Below are 10065 nucleotides of genomic sequence, written 5' to 3'. Positions count from 1 at the left end.
TACAAATCAAGGAAAGGAAAGCAGTTGATGATAAATGAAAATAAAAGAAAGGTAGCTTACTCGTGGAAACCACTAAAAGAAAGTCAGGCAGCATTTCAGGCTTTGAAGGTTAAAGTACAACATTCGTTTTCAGCAGACTATAGCATTTGTTTTGCAAAAATCCAGAACAAATTGAATTGAAAGATTGTAGTGGTTCTGCAGCTGCTATAAACTTGAGATTGAGAGATTTGGGACTCAACGTATCTTTGACTGTGAGAGGAGTTGTAAAGGAAACCAAAGAACCTAGCTAACCGGCACCTCCTCTCCTACCCAACCACCTGCCTCCCACACCAACATGTCCAACTGCCTTTCAAAGCAGCTGTTCAGTCAGCATCTATGTCACTACCAGATCCCCTAGATGCCTCTCCTTCAAAACAAACCTCTCAGCCCCAGCATCTGAAATTTTGACCATTTTTTACTGAAAAGGATGTTGCTGCTATCTCTCAGTTTATATTTACCAATTATCAAGCAAAAGGAAAGTACATGGAAAAATATGGCTGCAGAAACACAATTCCAGTTGCCAAAATCAAAGACAGTAGGAATTGTGTCTCCACCACTAAGACAGGGAGGTGAAGATTTTGCTATTAGAACTAAGCAAGAGTCTGACCACTCAAATTGGGGGAAAAAGCCTGAATTTTTGAAGTCTGCATGATGACCTGTCGTCTATTAAAAATGCTGAAGAAATTCTAGACTTCCAACAGAAAGTTGTACTTCAAGAACTGGTCCACAAATCTAGATTGGAGGAAAAAGTGCTTATAAGAATTAAAACTGCCTGAGTCAGGGTTAAACATGAGAGCTTGTCTAAAGCAGGCACTGAGTATATATGAGCACTTACAGTACCAATGGGTTTTCTCCCAACAGGAAACACACACCTTATGGGAACGGAACTAATAGAGGCAACTCAAGCTGGTGTTGTAGGAATGATAATCGACCTTTTTAATGGTTATAAAGGCAACTCAAGCTTGATCCTGAGCAGCAAACTCTATCCCCTAAGGATGAAATAAAGAGTGTGTGTGGAGAAAAAAAGAGGAACTAATGGATTTAGGAGAGGAAAAAGAAGGTTTGGAATTTTTAAAAAGCCTTCAAGTCAGTTCATAAGCAAGCTGGCAAATATTGTCCATATACATGAGCTAGCAAATGAGGCAGCCTCAGTGTACTGAGGGACAACTTCCAGTATCAGAGAAAGCAGAGACATAGATCATCACCTGGACCTGGCTGGGTTAAATCTCTTCCACTGTACTTCCCTTCTACAAGTGATATTTTACAAACAAAGATTGGTAAATTAACATGTTGAACCCAGATGGGGAAGTTGGGGGAGTACTGGAAAGTTATTTGTGAAAATTCATAGTAGGAGAAGGAAGAAATTATATTAAAGGAAGGACTTTGATTCTGGAGTTTATAGATTCTATATTTCTGCCATATTCTTACATGCACATTATAAGGGAGAAATTAGAATTTGTTTAATTTATCAGACAGTCATCTCAGGGATAACTAATACCTCAGTGTCGTTTGATGTTTGGTACCTTTAAAGGTCATTGTAGAGTAAAACACACATGATGACTCCAGTAGTTGCCAAATTGCCTTTTGTGCAGACAGTTCACTTTTTTTATGGTATTTAAGTGCTTACTATGTGTCAAGAACTTTTCTAAGTACTGGACCTGGCTGGTTTTATCAGGCTGGACAGAGACTCTATCCCATATGGGGCTCACAGACTAAATAGGAGAAAGTAGGTTTTAATCCCCATTTTACAGTTGAGGAAACTGAGGCACAGAGAAATTAAATGACATGCCCAAGGTCACATAGCAGGCAAGTGGCAGAATCATGATTAGAACCTAGGTCCTCTGAGTCCCAGGCCTTTGCTCTTTCCACTAGGCCATGCTGCTGCTTCTCTCTAGCCACACTACTGCTTTTCTACTGGTCAGGAATCCCAGTGGTTTTCTGTGTTAGATTCTGTCAATGGTTTCTCTGCCACGTGTTTGGCCTTAGGCTCTTGGTTGCATTCACATTTCAGGACAAACAATAGGCTACCTGGAATCTAGAGGGATTCAACAATGCTCCAGCCATAGGTGCTGACATTTAATTCAGATGTGGGACAAATTAAGCTCCCAGGAAAGAGAGCACATAATATCACATGTGGACAATGTGATTATCCACCAGCCCAGTGCAGAGAAAGTGAAAATCTAATTAACATAATTCTTCTTGGCAGAACAGAAGACAGAGAATTGTTGGTTATTAAAGGAAAAGCCCAGCTCCTTCAGTCTGCAATCACCGAATAGCAATTATAGCAATATTATTAATATTAACAGCAATAATAATACAAATTTGGCTTTTGCCTGGGGCAGCTACCAACAGAGGAGAGAAGGGCTAAGGAATTTACCAGCCACCAATGGTCAGCATGCCCATAGAGAGTTGTTTGGAATCTCTGGTTTTCCCTCTGAGTTAAAATGTTTGCAGGAAAAACAAAGCTACTTTGGTCTCTCCAGAAAATGGGAAGTTAAAAGGAATGGAGTAACAAGAGGATGCTCTTAGATCATTTAAATTTTTTTCAGATGCACACCCCTGATCTATTATATCTTTGTCCTTTGTCGGACAGACCGTTTCATGTTTAAATTGCAGTTAAAGATGAAGCTTTGGTGCAGACTGATGAAAATATCAAGCCTCTATAGCTTTTGTTTCCTAAACCCTGACTATCCCAGAGCAGGAGTGGGCCCCTTGTGAACAAAAATATTTAGCAGATGTCTGGGCTTTTTGGAAATGAGAATGCATTACTGGGGGAACTGCTATTATAATTGTCAGTCCACTCACCTCTGAAATATATTATTTCAGGAAAGATCAATGAGGGACAAGTTTCAAATACTACAACACTAGGTTTCACGGTTATTTATGAAAAGATTACTGTTCCACCACTTAAATCTGGACCAAGACTCTCAGCATCAGATGTCCAAATCTACAAGTCATGAATGTCCTTAATCTGAAACTGAGTTATAAAGGGAACCACGGCCTGACTTCTTATGTGGGAAAACTATAACTGATGTCAAACTTTGTTTGCAGATGGGTTTGACAACAGAGTTCAAGAAGCAGTACCGATTTGTACTTTAAGTACTTAGTGCAGTGCTCTGCACACAGTAAGTGCTCAATAAATACGATTGAATGAAGCAGGGTAGGCTTCTACTGTGATACATACCCAGGAGCAATTACAGGGGAGGTTCTTACCCTTTTCAGCCCAGGCTGCAGTATCGTGCAGGGGGTGGGAGAATTTGAAGGGTGGGAAAGCCAGAATGGAAGGATTTATAGTAACAAAAAGCCCCACTGTAGTCCAACATGGCAATAGTAGTTAAAATAGCTTCCTCCCTGCCCACAAGGAGCTTATGCTCAAATGCAAGAGTCAGAAAACTGAGCTCCACATTCTACCAGCTAAATGGGGAAAGTATACCCAAATAGTATCATTCTTCTCAATTAAAGTTTTATTAATCCAGCCAGCTAATCAGTTGGAACTTTTTTTTCTCTGTGCAGGCATATTGGCACCTGGTATAAGAGATCGATCCTTGGAGGAGAAACCAGGGGTCTTTTCTTTCTTTCCTCCTCTAAAGATATCCTGCTTCTTTGTTTGGACTATGCAACAATCCATGCAGAAATTGAAATAAGACACACAGAATCCAGTGGGAGACCTGGCTAGAGCTGTTGCAAAACTCCAGGCAAATGATGATGAGTTGCAGTCAACACCACAGAAGAAGATTTGACTATCAACTGTGAAACCAAGGGACTGATATAGATCACACCTACCCAGATATTTCAGAAAAAGCTCAAAACCTATGAGTTATTCTAGATGTGGACTGAAAGCAAAATAATTGATTAGTTCCAGTTGCTAGCAAACTGTTCTTTGGTAACAGTTAAATATTTGGTTTTGCATCAGAGGGACAGAAATAACTTCTAATTCAGAGCAGAACAAATTTCTGATTATTCAGTTTGACTGGAAGTAGCCCCCTCACCCACCTTGTCATTCCTAGCTCAACTGTTCCTGTTCCCTGAGGTTTCCCAGGCCCACCCCAAAGGAGAGGGCTCAGGTGAAGAGGGTCTTCTTCCTTCCTTCTCTTTCTCTGCTGCTGCCTGTTCTCCTCCCATTCCTCTCTAGTCCTCTGACAGCATCCATGGCACTTCAGGAGACTGGGGATGGTCAGGTCCACAGCACTGGTATCCATTGCTTTGGCACTGCAGAGGTGGAATGGGAAGGAGCAAGAGGGGGAACTGGGAGCAGGAAGGCTGAGTGGCAAGTTTGGGGTCTGGAATGCTGGCAGCAGAGAAAGTGGGGGCTTGGAGGAGGAGAGAACTCAAAGAAGGGATCTTCATCTCCCATTCCTCCTCCTCCACCACCACCACCTGATTTTTTCCTGTGTAACACCAGTCCCCTGACTTTGATGCCATGGTGTGGGGGGAATCATTGGGACCTTAAGGTCAACTATGGCATTGGGTCTGTGGCTGTAGAAGAGGAAATCCAATGGCTTTGGACTGTAGAGGGGGTGGATCTGGGGTTTAGAATGTAAAGGACTGCCTAGGAGGGGAGATGAGGCAACAATCACTTCCAGGGTGGAGGCAGGGCTAGCTTTACCTAGTTTAACTGGAAAGTGTTCAGAGACATAACTATATAGATTCCTACAGCATAAAGTCAATCCTCCAAAGGGTAACCACTTTTTCTGTATTTGTAGATTCACAATTTCTAAAACAATTGAGAAATTGAGTCTGAAAATTGTGAAAATAGTTAATTTTAAGAAAGTTTAGGATTGTTGAAAATTCCTTCTTGTTCATTACAAAAAATGTCAATGAATTAGATAATAAAGTACTGTTAAGTGAAAGGTTAGAGAAACCATCTTTATTGTGCGATAATAAAATTGGGAAATCCATAACTTGCTTTAACATGTATTCTTGATTCTGAATGTCCAGTTACAAATCCCACAAACATGATATTGGTTCTATATAACACATTTTATCTCAGCCTCCCTATCGGAAGTATGGGTCAAATAGAGAGGAACCAGCAATATTATGTTGTTAGAATAACATGCCTGGGCAATTGATAATGTGCATCTGATTGCCCAGGCTTTTGAAAACATTTCAGTTACCGTTAATTCTCTGATTCTTAGTTTATGGTACAATAAGATTTTCCCAAGAAGTAGCATCTGCAATACATTGCAACCTTTACTATGTAATCCAAGCACTTATAATAATTAATAATTATGGTATTTGTTAAGCACCTATCATGTACCAGGCACTGTACTAAGCACTGGGATGGATACAAGCAAATCAGGTTGGACACAGTCCCTGTCCCATGTGGGGCTCACAGTCTCAACCCTCATTTTACAGATGAGGTAACTGAGGCACAGAGAAGTGAAGTAACTTGCTCAAGGTCACACAGCAAACAAGTAGATTAGAATCCATGACCTTCTAACTCCCAGGCCTATGCTCTATCCACTATGCCATGCTGCTTCCCTTATTCTGGGCCACCTTGATTACTGTAGCGGCTTCCTTGCAGAACAATCTGCCTCCTGTCTCTCTCCACTCCAGTCCATAGTTCACTCTGATACCCAGATCATTTTTCTCCTCATCCAACAGAAACTCCTTACCTTTGGCTTTAAAGCACTTATTCAATCGTATTTATTGAGTGTTTACTGTGTGAGGAGCACTGTACTAAGCGCTTGGGAAGTACAAGTCGGCAACATATAGAGACAGTCCCTACCCAACAACAGGCTACCCCTCCTACCTCACCTCACTACTCTCCTACTACAACCTAACCCGCATACTTTGCTCCACTATTGCCAACCTACTCACTGTACCTCAATCTCATTGATCACGCTACTGACCACTTGCCCACATCCTGCCTCTGGCCTGGAATTTCCTTCCTCTTCATATCTGACAATTATTCTCCCCACCTTCAAAGCCTTATTGAAGGCCCATCTCTTCCAAGAGGCCTTCCCTGACTAAGCCCTCTTTTCCTTTTCTTCCACTCTGTGACTTGATCCCTTTATTCATCCCCACCCCACCCCAGTCCCACACCATTCATGTACATACCTACAATTTATTTATTTATATTAATGTCTGTCTCCCCCTCTAAACTGTTAGCTTGATGGGGGCAGGGAATGTGCCTGTTATATTGTTAAACTGTACTTTCCCAAGTGCTTAGTACAGTACCTTGCACACAGTAAGTGCTCAATGAATGTCATTGATTACAGCCAATGCAGAATTTGTTACAGCTTTCTGCCCCAAAATGGCTACTGCAGTTGGACAAAATAACTGTTGCCAGACAACTGCAGGACCTTCATGTGGGATCAGTTGCTCACTCAAATTTACAGCATTTGACGTCATCTTGGATAAATCCCAGCGTGAGGAATTCCAGACATTGATGGCAATCCTGAGGTGGAAAAGGTTCCAATTCAAGTATTTTATGCAGCCAATTTGGAAGTCTTATTAACATTACATATTGTAAACACTATCCTGCAGTGCAATTGATCTCAGAGGCACGCTCAGAAATTCATCAAGCTTATTGTTCTAAAATCAATGGATGATGGTTGACTGCTCTACTGAAACCTCACAGAACTCAACTAAATGTATGGCTTGCTTGCTACAAAACATGCTGAAAGTGATATGCCAAGGGTGACATGGTTTGTGCACCAGCATGCAAAAATTTCCTAAATCTAGTGAAGAACATCAGGGAAACCAGGAGGATTTTGTATTGATATCACTTATATGGCCAAGATTGATATCCAGGTTTTCTGGCCTACTGTTTGAAGCAGAACTAATCTTACTGAAATGATTAAGGGACCAGATACTATCAACAGACTTCTAATCTAGCTGTTACTTCCCATTTACCAGTTTACATTTGAAGACCTGTAAGAAGAAAGGAAAAAGATAACTTTGGTATCAGTCAATCACCTGATCAAACAACAATTGTTAGACACATATGTTGCATTATCTAGCGTTTTAAATTATTGTTGAGTGTGATGCACTCTGCCATGAAAATCATTGGGGTCTTTACTTATTTACTTATTTTAAATGTATGTAGTATGCTTTTAGTTACCAGAGAATCCAACTGATATGGACTATTAGAGAAGCCTATTTATTCATTCATAGGCAGAAGTGGATGGTGGAAGAGTTACAGGATTCTAAGGATAGGGGAGAGGAAGAGCCTCAGCTGTCCATATGAAGATATGGAAACACAGGGATCTGCACAGGCGCAATCTCCAACTCAGACTCCAGCTCCTCCAATGTGGATGAATGGGTATGCCTGAAGCTCTGCTATTACAATGTGCATTTCAGGTTCAGCCCTAGGTCCCCAAAGAACAACTTCACTACCTTCTACCCCTCCTATAAGGCTAGGACACTTCAACAAGATCCATAAATCAATCAACCCATCATATTTATTGAGTGCTTACTGTATGAAGAGCACTGTACTAAGCACTTGGGAGAGTACAATATCACAGAGCAGGTAGACATATTCCCTGATCACATTGAGTTTACAGTCTGTTGTGGGGGAGTTCCATGGGACAAGCCCATCAGTGCAAGCCAGGATCTATAAGTGCAAACAATGTGACAGGGTATGTTGGTCAGGCATCTGCCAAAGCCACACTCACAGATAGGATTTCACCGTCAGGCCCATGATGGAGAAGTAACACTGTTTCCTGTTGTTTGAACCATGAATGCTATTCTTATGGTAGTCCAAATGTTCACCTCTGTAGCAAGTTTCATGTTTTTATTAATTTTATGAGAATGTGAAGAGTATTACCATGAAGAAATTATATAGGAATAGATTCAATCTGTTTTCTCAAGTTCCCAGAAATATCAATCAGTCAGTCAATCGTATTTATTGAGCGCTTACTGTGTGCAGAGCGCTGTACTAAGCGCTTGGGAAGTACATGTTGGCAACGTATAGAGACAGTCCCTACCCAACAGTGGGCTCACAGTCTAGAAGGGGGAGACAGAAAACAAAACCAAACATACTAACAAAATAAAATAAATAGAATAGATATGTACAAGTAAAATAAATAGAGTAATAAATATGTACAAACATATACATATATACAGGTGCTGTGGGGAAGGGAAGGAGGTAAGATGGGGGGATGGAGAGGGGAACGAGGTGGAGAGGAAGGAAGGGGCTCAGTCTGGGAAGGCCTCCTGGAGGAGGTGAGCTCTCAGTAGGGCCTTGAAGGGAGGAAGTGAGCTAGCTTGGCGGATGGGCAGAGGGAGGGCATTCCAGGCCCGGGGGATGACGTGGGCCGGGGGTCGATGGCAGGACAGGCGAGAACGAGGCATGGTGAGGAGATTAGCAGCAGAGGAGCGGAGGGTGTGGGGTGGGCTGTAGAAGGAGAGAAGGGAGGTGAGGTAGGAGGGGGCGAGGTGATGGAGAGCCTTGAAACCGAGGGTGAGGAGTTTCTGCCTGATGTGCAGATTGATTGGTAGCCACTGGAGATTTTTGAGGAGGGAAGTAACATGCCCAGAGTCTTTGGGACTGGGCTGGCCACTCTGATTAAGGTCCACTGAGACTAACCCTAGAGGGTCCCCTGGGAGGAGAATACCCTGAAATTCCTTAAGGCAGGGAGGTCTAGAATTGATCTGCTTGTGGGAGAATTGCTCAGGCTCAGAGGTGACCTCTGGTTTGACCCCAACATACTCTGGCCAGGGCCAGTTAATTTGAGTGCTGGGTTGTGGAAACCACCCCAAACCATAGGGCTTTTCTGTGCAGCCCAAGTCAGAGAGCTGGATAATCAAGTGTGGTATCTATCAAGTGTTTACTGTGTGCCAGGTGGTGGGAGAGATGCAATATAAGTAGATCTGACACAATCCCTGTCCCCTGTGCGGCTAACAGTTGAAGGAACAGAGAGAACAGATATTTTTAGCTCCATTTTATAGATGAGGAAGCTGAAGCACAGAAAAGTCAAGTGACATGCCCAAGGTCATACAGCAGGCAAGTGGGAGGGCTAGGATTAAAGGCTAAGTCTCCTGATTCCTAGTCCCTTGCTCTTTCTACAAGGGTCACACTACTTCTCTGATGGATCTCCAGGCAGCTCTGAGCCCACCCTCCATCATGCTACCTTAGCCCTCCCTCTGTCCCTCCAACTGGCCTGGAATGGCCTCCCTCTTCATATCTGACAGACAATGACTCACCCCACCCCTCTTCAAAGCCTTACTGAAGGCACATCTCCTCCAAGAGACCTTCTCTAAGCCCTCTTTTCCTTTTCTTCCACTCCCTTCTGCGACACCCTGACTTGCTCCCTTTAATCATCCTCCCTCCCAGCCCCACAGTACTTACTTACCTATCCGTAATTTATTTATTTATATTAATGTCTGTCTCCCCTTCTAGACTGTAAGCTCACTGTGGGCAAGGAATGTGTCTGTTATATTGTTATATTGTACTCTCTCTAGCGCTTAGTACAGTATTCTGCCCACAGCAAGCACCAAAAAATATGATTGATGCTTTTGAAGGCCTACCTGAGTGTCAGTTTCCATTCCTCGCAGGGATAACGTGGGGTAAAGTGGTGTCCCTCTATGCTGTGGCTGCCGGGCTGGCTGTGGATTGTGTGAAACAGGCTCAGCCAGCAATGGTGAATACCATCGTGGACTGCCTGGGAGAGTTTGTGCGAAAGACTCTGGTGCTGTGGCTGAAGAGGCGTGGAGGATGGGTAAGGAGCGCCGAAGGTGGGGATGAAGCCTGGTTTGAGGGGTTTGTTGAAAATCAACTCCACCACCCATCACCCCTTGATTTTGCTGAAATTTTGGGTGGTAAGAGTCGGTGGCGAGGGTAGGGGCAAGGCTAAGGTAGAGAAGCAGCGTGGCTCAGTGGAAAGAGCCCGGGCTTTGGAATCAGAGGCCATGGGTTCAAATCCCAGCTCCGCCAATTGTCAGTAGTGTGACCTTGGGCAAGTCACTTCACCTCTCCGGGCCTCAGTTCCCTCATCTGGAAAATGGGGATCAAGACTGTGAGCCCCCTGTGGGACGACCTGATCACCTTGTAACCTCCCCAGCGCTTAGAACAGTGCTTTG

This window comes from Tachyglossus aculeatus, chromosome X1, assembly GCF_015852505.1.
Source record: "Tachyglossus aculeatus isolate mTacAcu1 chromosome X1, mTacAcu1.pri, whole genome shotgun sequence".
NCBI lineage: Eukaryota > Metazoa > Chordata > Mammalia > Monotremata > Tachyglossidae > Tachyglossus > Tachyglossus aculeatus.
The sequence above is the reverse complement of the archived record's forward strand: the minus strand, read 5'-3'. Positions refer to the sequence as shown.